Source organism: Bidens hawaiensis, unplaced genomic scaffold, assembly GCF_021521415.1.
Source record: "Bidens hawaiensis isolate Kalapana, Puna unplaced genomic scaffold, B.hawaiensis_p1.1 tig00033913_1, whole genome shotgun sequence".
Lineage (NCBI taxonomy): Eukaryota > Viridiplantae > Streptophyta > Magnoliopsida > Asterales > Asteraceae > Bidens > Bidens hawaiensis.
The window spans coordinates 192,498-210,416 of NW_027495852.1; the positions used below are offsets into that span (position 1 = coordinate 192,498).

The 17,919-nt window shown below is 44.8% G+C and overlaps 1 pseudogene; it reads right to left on the reverse strand.

Moving 5' to 3' along the window:
* Nucleotides 1-398: 398 nt before the first annotated feature.
* On the reverse strand, nt 399-1,819 carry LOC143585627 (putative sarcosine oxidase pseudogene; annotated as a pseudogene).
* Between the last annotated feature and the right edge of the window lie 16,100 nt (nt 1,820-17,919).

The window sequence follows — 17,919 nt, forward strand, 5'->3', positions numbered from 1 at the left end:
GTGAATCATAACATTTTGACCTATTGAACGAGAACCGAAGCATACACTCGATGAGATTGGTTAGTGTAACTCTACGAGAGAGCGGGGTGGTGTTCCCATGGCAACACGAGGTTCTATTAAACGCGTTACATGCTTCAACTACAATAAAGCAATATTTTATACAAAGAAACAAAATTTTATATAAAACAAATACATAAATAAAAAATTATTACAATACAATAAAAATAAATCCATCAAATCAAAGAACAATGTAAATAAATATTTTCTTTAATTTTTTAAATTAATAAATCCCAATGCAAATATATAAAAACTAGATAAGTACCTTCTAAGGGTGGACAGTATCGATTAATGAGGAAGTGGGGTGCGGGATGGCAAAAATCGACACCGTCCACCGTAACTTACCGAAGACGAACCTGGTCTTCAAAACTTTTAACATTCCCTCTAGGATTCCCTTCAAACCTCCCAATCTTAAAATACTTAAACCCTTCATCACCATAAACCGCAGCCGCCTTTCCTTCGATAGCCAAATCCACCAACGCCCGCCCCACAACCGGAGCCATCTTGAACCCATGACCCGAAAACCCACCCGCAACCACCACATCTTCCCCAAACTCACCACCCAAGAAATCAATAATGTAATCCTCATCCGGTGTCATCGAATACAAACACGACTGACTCATAACCGGCCCCCCTTCCCAATCAACCCGGTCCCCAAACGTTAACCCGATCCATTTCTTCAAATGCTCAATAACCGTCATAACCGAACCCCCCCATGTCCTATTATCCGGATCACATTCCCGCCCACCATGAACCGCTATTTTAATCAAACCCGGGTACTCCAACACCGGCGTCCCATAAATATACGGCTCACCATAACTTGCAAACGATGGAAAACCGGACTCTATATTAAAATCAAAATCAACCTCTTTACCTTCATTAACCCTCCAATAAAACACATATGTCTCAACTGCCTTTATAGGCAAAATCACACCCGCATTCGTAACCGCTTTAACTAACTTACTAACCCACGCACCCGCGGTAACAATACACTTTTTACCCCAAAACTTAACCCCTAACTTACTACTAACCAAAACCCCACCTCTAATATTATCATTACCAATACTAATCACTTCCATATTATCCTTAACCAAAGCCCCATACTTAACCGCAAGCGTTTGAAACATCGCAACCGCCTTCGTAGGCTTCAAAACGCCTCCAAGCTCGGTCACAACCGCAACCCACTCATCCGGGACATTCACTCCAAAACTATTTTTCGCCTCGTGACAATCCAAAACCCTATGAACAATATTATTAACTTTACAAGTGTTAATAACCGACACGAGGGACGAGTCATCAGCTGGACCTAAATCAAGTTGTTGTGTTTTGAAAAACACATTATACCCGATTTCTGACTCGGCTAGTTTCCATAGGCGTTCGGACTCTATGACCAATGGCGGGTAGTAGGATTCGGGGTAAGTGGCTCGAATTGTTCTGGATTCGCCGTGGGATGACCCGCGATGGTGTAGGAAGTCGAATTGTTCGAGGAGTAAAGTTTTGTGGCCGCGTTTGGCGGATTGGTACGCGGCTGAGCTGCCCATTACGCCGGCTCCGATTATTATTACATCGAACTGGATTGAATTGTCCATGTTGTGTACAAGATTTATTAAGGTTCTAAGGAGTAAAATGGAACACTTGTGAGTTGTGACTTGTTTGTTTAGTTGAAGTTGAATATAGAATATAGAATATAGTGAGGGGTAGATTTGGCATTTTTGATGGGGACAAATAACAGATAGATGTTTATCGTTACTGATGTTGTGATGACTAGGATCTATGTGCACGTGGTTCATGTACTTCATAGTCATAGTTTAAAGGTGGTGTGCTAATGTACAAGGATCTAATGGGCCAACATGTTGGGCTAATCCACTATGAAATAGTCATCCAAATAAAATGAGTTTAAAGTTAAGACACAAATATAGGTTTTTTTAAATACTCGGTTTGGGCCTTTGTGGGTATGAAATTGGATTCAGGTATGAATGGTTTGGAAAATCGGGTATTGAAATACCCAAGTCGGGTTCGGGTATTGTTTCTAAAACCCATTCATATGTATCTGGCCCGGGTAAGGTATGGAACCGGGTATTCAAATACCGGGTATTTTAATACCCTGTTTTCGGGTATTAAAAAAAACCATATTTTCGGGTTTTTTTTGTGGCATATATTTGGATTTTTTAAGGAAATGCATGTTTTAGAGGTATTTTTCGGGTAATTTCGGATATTGGAAATTCCGGTTCCGGGTATGGGTTTTGGTACTGAAATGCATACTCTATCTGTACACTAGGAGTAGGGTCAGGTACGAGTTCGAGTATTAAAAGCCCGGATAAAAAAACCCGGTTCCGGGTTTTTTTCGGGTCCGGTTCTGTGTTTGGGTTTTTTTGCACTTCTAGTTAAAGACTGTTTATAAACACGTTTTGAATTAGAATTAATCCCTACTAATACATACGACAAAAATTTTAATTATTAAAATCCAATTAGCTTATTATTTTTACCATATGTAAAATTGGAAGCTACAAACATATATGCAAAAAAGAAATTAAAAACAGGAGTCAACATCACATAATAAGAGTCAAATGGTACACAAAATAGAATACAAGTGTTTGATGTACTACAATCCTAGGTCTCAACCTCAATAGTCAATACCTCATATGAAGAGGTAGGTCCCAGCAGAGCCCAGTTGGACCCGCAAGACTCACCTTGAAAAGGGACGTCTGCGCAGAAACCAACTGGATCCGCAGGACCAACCATGCTCAGAGACGTGACGTCCTTACGCGCAGTACGCAAGCTGTTCCCGCAGGAAATGCCTCCCAATGGTGAAGGACTCCGCCTGTTCCCGCAGCTTCGGATACAAGCCATCAGGGAAGGCCACCCGCGCAGTAAGGCTACACGCACAAGGCACTTAGCTCTCAATCACTCAGTGTCACCTGAATGAATGAGCAAAGCCGGGAACAATCCCGCACAACGGCAGGAGGGGGAATACTCCCGCCCAAATAAGCCAGTCCGTACGATACGGGAAGATCTTCTGTACTGTACCTGACGAGGTATGGGCAAAAGATCTGACTAAAGATACGACAGCTTATTGACAACAGTATGGCGAGCAGCATGCTCCTGTACTGTATGTCACTATTAGCCGCTGCCTACTCACCAACTCCTATCATACCACGTGCATAGCCGGCAGTTGGTGGAAAAGGAATAGTACACAGCAGGCCTGGTCACTATCAGCCGCTGCCTACCCACCAACTACCAGCAGGGCACGTGCGTAGGCCACTGTTGGTGGAACAGGAATACTATTCAGCAGGCCACACCTCCTTGGAAACCTACCTTCGGCTATAAATACCACAAATGGTATGATCATCTTATCTTATCACATTATCATCATATTATACCTGATATCTGCTCTAGCAATCTCTTAATATACATTTATATTTAAAGAACAATCTAGTCTGATTCTCACGCCGGAGGGTGGTCACAAGGAGGAACCCCCCCCCCCTTCTCAGTGACAAGCTCACGGTGTCTGTTTTGCAGGTTATCAGAAGAACCATCTTTACCGAGTCTAACCCCTCGTGGGAAACATCTATCTAACCCCCAGGTAACTCGTAATCTGCCCGGGGTCCGGTTAGTGTTTCTTCATTGGCGCCATCCGTGCATAAAAGCTAGAACTTCATTTTTCTCCAGTTTTTTCAAACTTCTGGAAAGATGGTTAAAGAAACTCTGGTAACCACAACCCCAGCTACTGGGGGAATACCGGCTACACAGTCTTTAAAAACACTACCCCGGTTACCCAAGCCGGGGCAAGTGAAGTAAATTTTACGAACACTACCCCAGTTACCCAAGCTGGGGCAAGTGCAGTAAATAATCGCTCACTGGGATTCACCGATACCCAGTTAGAGAAACGAACAAGACTCCCCCGCCAAACACTCGATGAAGTTAAGGCATGGGCGGAGGCACGTCAAAAGGAATTCCAAGCTGAGTTGGACGAACGCTTGCTTTCCGTCCAACAGGCTGACGAATTCGAAGAATACTTGGACGATGACTCGGAGGAATCCGACTCCGACGCGAACCCTCGCCATAGGGCAAAAGGGAAGCGTAAGGAAACGGACTCCCAACCGAGAAGGCATTTTGGAGAAGTCTTCAAACCAAAAAACACAGGTGGAAGTCCACGTGACTTCTCCAAAACATTCAGACCAAACGTTGCAAATGCGGGAACGTCCAAATTTGCAAGGGACATTGCGGAAGCAATTGCCCCAAAAAGTGCCAAACAAATGTCCGGCATAGGCACATATGATGGTATATCTGACCCAGATGATCATTTGAACAGATTCATAGCGGGGGCAACCGTCAGTAGTTGGACGGAACCTACGTGGTGTTACATGTTCCAAATGACGCTTGTCGGGGCTGCTAGAGCGTGGTTCGATCGTCTACCGGTCAACCACATCTACGACTGGGCAGACTTCCAACAGAAGTTTAGCCAACACTTCAGCCAGCAAAGAAAGTATCCGAGGAGCAATGGACAATCCTCAAATGCATTCGAGAGGAAGATGAATCTTTGCTAGACTTCATCACTCGCTTCAACTCGAAGAAGCTAAGTCTGGGTAACATTAGCGAAGATCTTGTTCGCGCTGCCTTTATTCAGGGCGCGAACGACCCAGAGCTCATCCGCACCTTAACGGGTAAAGATGGCATGCCATCCACATGGGATGCCATCATGACAGCAGCTAAACGCTTTGCGGAAACGGAGAAGCAACTGGGTAGAGATCTCCCACAGAGCACAAACCTCTACACCCAGAAAACAAGAGAAGACAACGTCCTTACCGCACGATTAAACAAAAAGCGGAAGCTAGGCATTTGGCAGTCAAGGGTAAACTTTGACACCTCATCCGGCTTGCAGCATCGGTTAGGCGGAAGGGATAACGTACAGTCAAACAAGAACTCCAGATGGACGCCGCTCACCAAAAGCGTCACCGAGATATTCGCTACTGAGGAGCTCCCATGGCCAAAGCCTCAAATAATCCGACATCGTCACAATGCTGATCGGAGTAAATACTGTGACTTTCACAGGACAAAAGGCCACAACACCGAAGAATGCATAGACGTAAAGGACATGGTCGAAGCATTCGTCAGAGATGGGACGCTCGCGCACCTCGTGGCGCAATGAACGCTGAGCAGGCTGATGCGTGTAGAACCCCAGCTGGGGAAAACACGAATAAAAATTCCAGCTTCAATGTGGAGACTACATGCTGCGTAAAGAACGAGATCCTGAACCAGGTGCGTATCGGCTCGATGGCACTCCCATCCCAACAACATGGAAGGGAGCTCAATTACACAGTTTGCATGTAAATCAATTCCAAATTTGTAAAGAAAAGGCCAAGAGCCACTTCTAATGGAAATGATTCTCCTTAGAACATCGACGCTGATGATTTTACATTTATACTTTATGAACTATCAACACTGATGCCGGTTTTCACCGCATACATAAGTGTGAGTCGTTGCATGGGGAAGGCGGCAAAACCCGCATAAACCCAAAAAACGGCAAACCTTCACGCAGGTCAGTTGAAGGGGAAAATTTCAGTCATCCTACTAAATGAAAGTGCCGGTCTATCCGCATGAATCATGATAGAGGAAACTGAACACTAACCTATTAACAACCGCGCGTCGAACGGTTAATTTATTCAACACGGATATGCCGGTCTTCACCGCATAAATACGTGGAAAGTCGTTGCGTGGGGAAGGCGGCAAAACCCGCATAAACCCAAAAAACGGCAAACCTTCACGCAGGTCAGTTGAAGGGGAAAAGTTCAGTCATCCTACTAAATGAAAGTGCCGGTCTATCCGCATGAATCATGATAGAGGAAACTGAACACTAACCTATTAACAAACGCGCGTCGAACGGTTAATTTATTCAACACGGATATGCCGGTCTTCACCGCATAATTACGTGGAAAGTCGTTGCGTGGGGAAGGCGGCAAAACCCGCATAAACCCAAAAAACGGCAAACCTTCACGCAGGTCAGTTGAAGGGGAAAAGTTCAGTCATCCTAGTAAATGAAAGTGCCGGTCTATCCGCATGAATCATGATAGAGGAAACTGAACACTAACCTATTAACAACCGCGCGTCGAACGGTTAATTTATTCAACACGGATATGCCGGTCTTCACCGCATAATTACGTGGAAAGTCGTTGCGTGGGGAAGGCGGCAAAACCCGCATAAACCCAAAAAACGGCAAACCTTCACGCAGGTCAGTTGAAGGGGAAAAGTTCAGTCATCCCATTAAATGAAAGTGCCGGTCTATCTGCATGAATCATGAGGAAACTGAACACTAACCTATTAACAACCGCGCGTCGAACGGTTATTCAAAACAGAGAATTTCTAAAGGATGAGGAAAACCTACACGCAGGTCAGATATAGGTAAAGTTTAGCCATCCTACTAAGTGCAAGTGACGGTCCTACCCGCACAATCACGAAAGAGGAAGCAAAACTTCAACCTATTATCTACCACGTTCAAAGGTTAACTTATCCTAAACACTTAGAAATTTCAAAAAAGGATGAGGAAAACCTACACGCAGGTCAGATATAGGTAAAGTTTAGCCATCCTACTAAGTGCAAGTGACGGTCCTACCCGCACAATCACGAAAGAGGAAGCAAAACTTCAACCTATTATCTACCACGTTCAAAGGTTAACTTATCCTAAACACTTAGAAATTTCAAAAAAGGATGAGGAAAACCTACACGCAGGTCAGATATAGGTAAAGTTTAGCCATCCTACTAAGTGCAAGTGACGGTCCTACCCGCACAATCACGAAAGAGGAAGCAAAACTTCAACCTATTATCTACCACGTTCAAAGGTTAACTTATTCTAAACACTTGGAAAATTGCTAATTTAAACTAAAGTATGCAAGTCATATAACGTTTACAAAGCAAGAAATCCAATTAAAGTAGCGGTCTTACCCGCAAAAAGATTTATATTTCACAATGATTCATTACAAGAATGGCCGGGTAACTACCCGCCTACAAGAAAATAAATCTATACAAGATAAATCTAACCTAGCAGTGGGAAGGGATCTTCAGGATCAAGCTTCAGGGCCACTTCCACTTGGACCAGCACCATCAGTAGATCGTGGTAGTTCAAGGAAAGCTTTAAGGATAGCTAATGTAACATCTGCCTGATCCGACCCGACCCAGGTACCCGTTTCCCTTATCCGATCTCTTTCTTTTATGATTTAATATTTATTTATACTTATATTTTACTTTTAATAATAATAATATACTTTTCCTTCCCGCCTCTCTCTCTCTCTCTTTCTTTCCGCCGTCCCCTCCCTCTTCCTTCTCTCTTTCCGCCTTCTTTTCCCTCTTGTCGCCGTCCCGCCCTTACGCCTTGTTTCCCTCTTTTTCTTCAAACTCTTTGCTTATCCTTTGGTTCTTCCCGCCTAAGGATGTCTGCAGCTCCACGCGCCAGACTCCTTACATGGAAGCCTGCGTGAAGACATCTTGTTCCTGCGATGCGTGCGCTAAGAATGCATGTTCTTCCCGCAATGCGCTAAGAATGTATGTTCTTCCCGCGATGCGCTTAGAATTCTAGTTCTTCACGCAGCACGCTAAGGATGTGATTCTTCCCGCAGTGCGCTAAGGATTGTTGTGCCAGCCTTCGCGCTCGCGCACTCAGCCTTCCCGCGCTTAACCCTTGATGTTTATTCTAGCCGTTTGCTTTTGTAAATGTCTTTTCCTCTGAGCTGTTGACCTAACCTATCTAATGTCTGAATAGTTACTTTCGGCGCAGCATGCGTACCAACCCCATTGGTTGGTAGAAAAAGTGACTGACATTATCTTTTGAGATCTGCTTTTGCCATGCTTGACCAGTACCTTTATCTGAACCGCCCATGCCTTTTTTTACTGTTCCCTGACAGCTTTATCTTGCCCCCTGCAGCTGCCATATCTTTTGTTATCTTTTGTTTTGTCTTGTTCTGTTTGTCTTGGAATCTTTTCCTTTTTTTTCTGGATTTATGTCTCCTAGGGTTTCTCTATAAATAATAGTATTATTTTTCCTAACACTACACACACAAAACACTTACTCTCTCCTGTTCTCTTGCCCCTTGCTCTCTCTGCCGTCTTCCTCTCTGCCTCCGTCTTCCTCCCTGTTCTGCCCTGCTTTTTCGGTAATATATATATTATATATAATAATTTACTTATTAATTATGCTAACTTGTAATCAAGACTTAAAACAAATCATTAAAACAATAATCTTATTTATAGGTTAACTTGTGCTTGTTTAAAGTTGGTTCTTGCTTTATCTTACACCGCATCGTTTATCAAGTGAGTTATCTCGTATCTAATCCCTTTTTATTTTAAATGCTTTGGGATGTTCATGTGTTCATACAAACTTAGAGTCTTAAACTGTTTATGAACTTTAGTCGCGCAGTATCCCATGTGTTGAGGACGTAGACTTGGCTGTTTATTTGTATGTGTGGATCATTAACCGTCTTGTCGGTCTATTCCGCAGTTTTCATGGTACCATTAGATGAACACGGGAGAACTATCGTTTATGATTTTCTCTTTTGTTACACTTGCACAGTTAGTCTTGTTTGTGAGCTCAATTGTGAGCACTGGCAGTCTTGTCTCTTAGAGTTGGTCCCGATCAGATTACACCCTTGTTGAAAACCAGACATACACATGTTGCGCGCAGATTTATTGTTATCTATGTATTGTATTAAACTTGATTTCTCACCAACACGCAAGTGTTTGACGTTTATTTTAACACATGTTCAGGTTTGCAGTAGCTGTTTTGGAGCTTGTGGACACGTAGGAAGTTTTCACTTTTGGACCTAGAATTAAAATGTATCAAGACAAGTTAATGTTGTTTGAATGTTATAATTTATAATATATTGATTTATGTTTGATTTATGTTCTTTATTTTCCCCGCTGCGCGTGCGCGATAAAATGTGTATTAATAAATATTGACACCAATAGTGTCGCGAGTAATGAAGCAATATGTGGCGCCCCGATGTATAATCCGCCTTTGGTCGGGGTGTTACAGATTGGTATCAGAGCTCGTTGACTTTAGGATAGGTGGTTAGACGTAACGGCCTAGAATACCTAAGAGTCCCTTCTCGCGCATGAGAGAAATCTCATGTTTGCGCGCTTATTGTTAATTACTCGTTATTTATGAATATGCTCGCGCTTGCGCAGTATATGATTTTATGTTTTATTCCGCGATATTTCGATTTTTGTGAATTTCGATTTTTATTGATTTTACTTACATATTCGTTTGTTGGGATTGAAAATCCGAAAAGTCATGGTGATACATGAATAGTTGATTTTCAATTTCCATTTACGATTATGTTCTGAGGTTGGAGACTTGAAAAGTCATGGTGATACATGAATTGTCAACCTCCAATACTCATTTTCTTGTATGTTTTATATTGAAGATTGAAAAGTCATGGTGATACATGAATCGTCAATCTCCAATGCTCGTTTGCTCGTATATTTTAAATTGGGAATTCGGAAAGTCATGGTGATACATGAATTGTCGATTCTTGATTCGAATTTGTTACCTTTATTAAGTCTGCATTTAGGATCATTTATTTTACTTTAACTTTTGATAGCATCTAACTCCGTGAAACCAAGCTTTATAAGATTAAAACTTTGCGATAAAAACCAAGATATTAACTAAAATTAAAATTTTTATAGAATGCCTCCGCTATCTCGCCGATTTCAGAGAAGAGAAGCCTCGCGCATGCGTAGACAGCAACGTTCACAGGAAATGGCCGCCGCAATAGCCCAAGCTTTGAGCCAAAACAATACCAACACCTCGAGTTATAACATTAAGTCCTTTAACGCGGGTAACCCTCCAAAGTTCACAGGTCTTGAAGGAGCCACCGTGATGCTCCAGTGGCTTGAGAAAATAGAAAACACTTTCCTTCACACCCAATGCCCCTCAGACAGACGAACCCTATATGCTTCCAGCGTCCTGGAATCCAGAGCGCTTACATGGTGGAATGGAGTAGCTCATGCGCGTGGCGCAGAGGCTGCTTCTAGCATGACATGGGAGGAATTCAAGAAAATTCTTACGCGAGAATTCTGCCCTCCCAACGAAGTTAAGCGCCTGGAGGAAGAATTCTGGAACTTGAAGCAACACAGTGGCGAAGCGCGCGAGTACGCGACGCGCTTCCACGAGCTAAGCTTACTGGTCCCTCACCTTGTTACCCCTTCACGCCGAGCAATCGAGAAATTCCTTGGGGGTCTCCCCATGGAAATTCAAGATTCTGTATGGGCCAGAAACCCAGTTACCCTCTCTGACGCCATCGAGTTGGCCGCTGTGCTCAGCGACAACCATGTCAGAGCAGGAACCCTGTTCCTGCGGGGAACTGAGAAGACCAAACTCACCAAGACTGCCCCTGAACCAACAGAAACCAAACCTGAACACTCAAACCGTAACAACCTCAAGCGCAGGTGCAAGGCCTATGCGCTTACCAACCCGCCCATTGTCCAGCAACCCGCATACCAACCCCCAGTTTACGCGCCTAACCCTCTGTCAGCTTACCCAACTCCCCCTGTAGTTCACAACTATGCCCTAACCAATCCAGCACTCCCTGCCCCGCCTCCTAAGAAACCTTACACAGGAAACCATCCCTTTTGCCCAACCTGTAGATTTCACCACCCAACCCAAACCCCGTGTCGACTTTGTACCCGATGTGGCCGTACTGGTCACACTGCTGAGAACTGTAGAGTCCTTCCCGCCAATCCAATTGCGCCAACACCACCAGTCTACCCGCAGAACCCACAATCAATCTACCAAAACCCACGACCCAGATCGTGCTTCAACTGCGGTGATCCCAGTCATTTCCGGAACGCGTGCCCGAGACTACAAGTGCAAATCACACAAGCGAATCCGGTGAACCAGATTTCGAACCAAGTGACGCGTGGACGAGCTTTTAACATAACCGCGCACCAAGCGCAAGCGAATAATGACGTAGTTAATGGTACATTTTTACTTAACGGATTTTATGCTTCTGTACTTTTTGATACTGGCGCCGATCGAAGTTTTATCTCTCGCGCGTTTGAGCAGAAGCTTGCGCGACCGCGCGATAACTTAAAAGAAGATTTTTCAGTTGAATTGGCTAACGGTGAAACTGTTTTAATAAACTCAGTGATTAAAGATTGTACGCTTAATCTTAACGAAAACGATTTTCTAATCGACCTCATCCCTATGCCTCTTGGAAGCTTTGATGTTATCATTGGTATGGACTGGCTCTCGAAGAATCGCGCCGAAGTTATTTGCGCCAAGAAATTGATTCGCATACCTCGAGAAAATGGTGATCTTCATATTTACGGCGAAAAACCCTCCAGCGGTCTTAAACTTATGTCTTGCGCCGAAGCCCAAAGACTCATGCGGAAGAAGTGTGTTGCATTCTTAGCCCATGTGGTTAAACCTGCTGAAGAAAAGAAGCTTCGTGATACCCCTGTTGTGCGTGATTTCCCTGAAGTTTTTCCTGATGATCTTCCTGGTATCCCTCCCGCTCGTGAAGTCGAGTTCCGTATTGATCTTGTCCCTGGTGCTTCCCCCGTAGCCAAATCTCCTTATCGTCTTGCACCCGCTGAGATGCAAGAATTGGCCAGCCAACTTCAAGAGTTGACTGCTAAAGGATTCATCCGCCCTAGCTCTTCGCCCTGGGGTGCTCCGGTGTTGTTCGTTAAAAAGAAAGATGGATCGTTTCGCATGTGTATTGATTACCGCGAGTTGAACAAACTCACCATTAAAAACCGGTATCCCTTACCGCGTATTGACGACCTCTTTGATCAACTCCAAGGTGCCTCTTGTTTCTCGAAGATCGATCTCCGCTCTGGCTATCACCAGTTGCGCATCCGCGATGAAGATGTTCCGAAGACTGCTTTTCGAACTCGTTATGGCCATTTTGAATTCTTGGTCATGTCCTTCGGTTTAACCAACGCACCCGCCGTTTTCATGGATCTAATGAATCGGGTGTGTAGGCCTTTCTTGGATAAATTCGTGATTGTGTTTATCGATGATGTTCTGGTGTATTCTAAGACCAAGGCCGAGCATGAGCAACATCTCCGATTGGTATTGCAAAAGCTCCGAACCGAGCAGCTCTATGCTAAGCTTTCCAAGTGTGAATTCTGGTCTGATGAAGTACAGTTTCTTGGTCATGTTGTAAACAAGATGGGTATTCATGTCGACCCATCCAAGATTGAAGCAATCAAGAACTGGATTACGCCATCCACTCCTACCGAGATCCGTTCCTTTCTGGGCTTAGCTGGTTACTACCGGCGATTCATTTCGAACTTCTCGAAGATCGCTTTGCCTTTAACAGCTCTAACGCACAAAGGTAAACCGTATATTTGGGGCTCGAAGCAAGAAGAAGCCTTTCTAACGCTCAAGCGTTTGTTGTGTGAAGCTCCTGTTCTTGCGCTACCTGAGGGTAATGATGATTTTGTCGTGTATTGCGATGCATCCAACCAAGGTCTTGGTTGTGTTCTTATGCAACGAGGCAAGGTTATCGCTTACGCATCGAGGCAACTCAAGGTTCATGAAAAGAATTATACAACTCACGACCTCGAACTTGGTGCAGTTGTTTTTGCCTTGAAGATCTGGAGACACTACCTTTATGGTACTAAGTGTATCCTTTACACTGACCATAAAAGCCTTCAGCATATCTTTGATCAAAAGGAACTTAACATGAGACAACGCCGATGGAACGAACTCATCAGCGATTACGATTGTGAGATCCGGTATCATCCTGGTAAGGCTAATGTGGTAGCCGATGCGCTCAGCCGAAAACCCTGCCAGCTTAACTGTATCTTGCCGCGCACCCAGCTTCACTTTGCGCCGATCCAAAGCAACCTTGAATCGCGTATTCGTGACGCGCAGCGCGCATCCATCAGTAATGGTAACCTTCGCGCCGAGTTAGCGTGTGGCGCGGAAGCACTCTTTGTCCCTAATCTGAGTGGAATTCTCTGTTATCTCAATCGCATCTGGATTCCCTTTGATGAGAATCTTCGCGCTGATATCCTGAGTGAAGCACACAAATCTCGGTATTCTATTCATCCTGGCGCTGATAAGATGTACAAGGATTTGCGCATAACTTATTGGTGGCCCGGTATGAAGAAGGATATTGCTGTGTTCGTAGCTAAATGTCTGACTTGTTCTAAAGTAAAAGCTGAACACCAACGCCCATCTGGTTTGCTCGAACAACCAGAAATTCCTACGTGGAAATGGGAATGTGTAGCGATGGACTTCATTACCAAGTTACCTTTGACAGCAAGCAAACATGATAGCATTTGGGTAATAGTGGATCGTTTGACTAAGTCTGCTCACTTCCTGCCCATTCGTGAAAACTACCGCGTTGAGCAACTCGCGCAGCTTTATGTCAAGGAAATTGTCTGCCGCCATGGTACTCCTTTGAGCATCATATCCGATCGCGATGGCCGTTTTATATCTCGCTTTTGGAAATCTCTCCAATCTGCGCTAGGAACTCGCTTGGACATGAGTACGGCATATCATCCTCAGACTGACGGTCAGTCTGAGCGAACTATTCGAACTCTTGAGGATATGCTCCGATCTTGTGTTCTTGATTTTGGAGGTAATTGGGATTCACACCTGCCTTTGATCGAGTTCTCTTATAATAACAGCTATCATTCCAGTATCGGTATGGCCCCATTTGAAGCACTTTACGGTCGTAAGTGTCGCTCCCCGATTTGTTGGAGCGAAGTGGGTGAAACTCAAATCACAGGACCCGAACTTGTTCAAGAGACAACCGATAAAATCGCCAAGATCCGTGATCATCTGCTGACTGCCAGAAGCCGACAGAAGAGTTACGCAGATCGCAGGCGAAAGCCTCTCGAATTTCAAGTTGGTGATCTTGTTCTCCTCAAAGTGTCGCCCTGGAAAGGTGTTGTCCGCTTTGGGAAGAAAGGCAAGCTTGCTCCTCGTTATGTTGGTCCATTCAAGATTCTCGCGCGTGTGGGAAAAGTTGCCTACAGACTTGACCTGCCGCCCGCGCTCAGTAATGTGCATCCAACGTTCCATGTATCCAATCTCAAGAAGTGTTTAGCTGACGAGAACCTTCACATTCCACTTGATGAAGTTCAAGTTGATGAATCTATGCATTTCGTTGAGAAGCCTGTTGAGATTATGGATCGCGAGGTTAAGCAAACCAAGCGCAGTCGTATCCCTATCGTGAAAGTTCGTTGGGAGTCCAAGCGCGGAGCCGAGTTTACATGGGAAAGGGAAGATCAAATGAAGATCAAGTACCCGCACCTGTTCTCTGCGCAACCTACTTCGAGATAAATTTCGGGACGAAATTTCTTAAAGTAGGGGAGACTGTAACATCTGCCCGATCCGACCCGACCCAGGTACCCGTTTCCCTTATCCGATCTCTTTCTTTTATGATTTAATATTTATTTATACTTATATTTTACTTTTAATAATAATAATATACTTTTCCTTCCCGCCTCTCTCTCTCTCTCTTTCTTTCCGCCGTCCCCTCCCTCTTCCTTCTCTCTTTCCGCCTTCTTTTCCCTCTTGTCGCCGTCCCGCCCTTACGCCTTGTTTCCCTCTTTTTCTTCAAACTCTTTGCTTATCCTTTGGTTCTTCCCGCCTAAGGATGTCTGCAGCTCCACGCGCCAGACTCCTTACATGGAAGCCTGCGTGAAGACATCTTGTTCCTGCGATGCGTGCGCTAAGAATGCATGTTCTTCCCGCAATGCGCTAAGAATGTATGTTCTTCCCGCGATGCGCTTAGAATTCTAGTTCTTCACGCAGCACGCTAAGGATGTGATTCTTCCCGCAGTGCGCTAAGGATTGTTGTGCCAGCCTTCGCGCTCGCGCACTCAGCCTTCCCGCGCTTAACCCTTGATGTTTATTCTAGCCGTTTGCTTTTGTAAATGTCTTTTCCTCTGAGCTGTTGACCTAACCTATCTAATGTCTGAATAGTTACTTTCGGCGCAGCATGCGTACCAACCCCATTGGTTGGTAGAAAAAGTGACTGACATTATCTTTTGAGATCTGCTTTTGCCATGCTTGACCAGTACCTTTATCTGAACCGCCCATGCCTTTTTTTACTGTTCCCTGACAGCTTTATCTTGCCCCCTGCAGCTGCCATATCTTTTGTTATCTTTTGTTTTGTCTTGTTCTGTTTGTCTTGGAATCTTTTCCTTTTTTTTCTGGATTTATGTCTCCTAGGGTTTCTCTATAAATAATAGTATTATTTTTCCTAACACTACACACACAAAACACTTACTCTCTCCTGTTCTCTTGCCCCTTGCTCTCTCTGCCGTCTTCCTCTCTGCCTCCGTCTTCCTCCCTGTTCTGCCCTGCTTTTTCGGTAATATATATATTATATATAATAATTTACTTATTAATTATGCTAACTTGTAATCAAGACTTAAAACAAATCATTAAAACAATAATCTTATTTATAGGTTAACTTGTGCTTGTTTAAAGTTGGTTCTTGCTTTATCTTACACCGCATCGTTTATCAAGTGAGTTATCTCGTATCTAATCCCTTTTTATTTTAAATGCTTTGGGATGTTCATGTGTTCATACAAACTTAGAGTCTTAAACTGTTTATGAACTTTAGTCGCGCAGTATCCCATGTGTTGAGGACGTAGACTTGGCTGTTTATTTGTATGTGTGGATCATTAACCGTCTTGTCGGTCTATTCCGCAGTTTTCATGGTACCATTAGATGAACACGGGAGAACTATCGTTTATGATTTTCTCTTTTGTTACACTTGCACAGTTAGTCTTGTTTGTGAGCTCAATTGTGAGCACTGGCAGTCTTGTCTCTTAGAGTTGGTCCCGATCAGATTACACCCTTGTTGAAAACCAGACATACACATGTTGCGCGCAGATTTATTGTTATCTATGTATTGTATTAAACTTGATTTCTCACCAACACGCAAGTGTTTGACGTTTATTTTAACACATGTTCAGGTTTGCAGTAGCTGTTTTGGAGCTTGTGGACACGTAGGAAGTTTTCACTTTTGGACCTAGAATTAAAATGTATCAAGACAAGTTAATGTTGTTTGAATGTTATAATTTATAATATATTGATTTATGTTCTTTATTTTCCCCGCTGCGCGTGCGCGATAAAATGTGTATTAATAAATATTGACACCAATAGTGTCGCGAGTAATGAAGCAATATGTGGCGCCCCGATGTATAATCCGCCTTTGGTCGGGGTGTTACAGCTAACCCATCATCAGCAGCAGCAACTTGATTCACCTTCTCCACCACCGGATGCGGGAAGGCGGCGTACTGATTCACTGCTTGGTCGTAAACAGCTTCAGTATCAACATTGTACAAAGGGAAGTTGGAAGGCGGGATGCCTTTCTCAACGAACCCTAGACCAAGCAGGAAGCCGGCCTTTTCCCCGTCCTCGTGAGAAGCGTTGAGGGCTGTGCTCATAGCATCATCATAAGAGGTCTCTGAGAAGACCCGATGCACAACCTACAAGAAAATATACAAGTATCAAAACCTTTTCTATCTACAAAGAAAAGCGTAAAGAAATGAAAAGCATACCTGAGACAACGCTTCTCGAAGAAGCCATTCTTTGGCAACCAGAGCTTCTTGGAGGGCAGCTTGAGCTTCGTTACGGGCGCGTTCGGCTTCACTCTTGTTGAGGTTGGCAAGCAACACTTCTTTAGCCGCAGCCTCTTCGACGCCCTTTAGCTTCCGCTCAGTATGGTCAAGCACCCCCCTCTGGTCCAAGATCTCCTGGAGCTTTTTGGCGTCTTTCATCGCCAAGGCATCATGAGCCTGCTGGAGAGCCTCTAATTTGGCTTTAAGCTCTTCATTCTCCACGCGTAGAGGCTCAGCAACAGCTTCAGCCTTGGTGGCCCTCTCGGTTGCGTTCCTTGCAGTTTCCTTAGCCAGCCGAAGCTGTTCATTAACAGCTTGGGCAGCCTTGGAACGGGCCTCGAGTCGAGCCTGAACTTCAACCTCGAGGGCCTTGAAGGCCTTCTCCTTTTCCGCAGCCACTGCGGAAAGCCTTTGGTTCTCCTCCCTGACAGCCCGCGCCTGAGCCACTTCTTTAAGGCGAGCTGCTTTTAACTTGTCGTTTTCATGACAAAGCAGCTCGACGCGCGGCTGCATCCGGGCCAGGAGAACCCGAAGCTCATTGGTTAGCCTACCCTCCTGGTAGCTAGCCATGGCTTCCCCCAACGCACCACTGGGAGCAGCGTGACGAGCCCATTCCACGCACTCCACAGGGGTGCGAAGGGTTGTTCCTCGGCGAATGTTCCATCGTGGAACATACACTTCATTGAAATCCGACACTGCAAAAAACATAAAGCAGTTAGGAAAAGATGATAAAAAAATATATAAAATGGGCCAAAAGAACCCTACGCACCTGTAGGGTCAATAACAGGCCGATAGCCGCCAAACCCATCACCTGAACCCAAGGGAAATCCATCCAAAAGGTCAGGCAGATGGGAAGGAGGCAGAGATTGGCGGGAAGCCCCACGCATACCTGAAGGTTCGGCCGTCGTTGCCGATGACGGAGGAATGGTAGAAGCCGCCGCGGTCGCCGCCGCGGAATCCGCAGCAAAAGTAACCGCCGGCTCGGTGAAAGATGCGGTAAAAACAGCACTCACAGCCGGCGGTGACGTCATCACAACTGGAACAGTCGGCTCAACGGAGTGAGCAACTGAACCAGTGGAAGAAGGCGCAGGCGCAGCAGCCTGGGTCGTCGCCTCAGGTAGGCTGACCGGGCCTACCGTCATTGGCGGGGAGGTACTCCTCTGCGCTCCACCCTGGAATGCATCAACATCCACGCCTGCACAAAGAAGATAAGTATTAATGATGGAAAACTATGAAGTTAAAAGATAAAGGAAATTTGTACTTACGGGTTTTCTT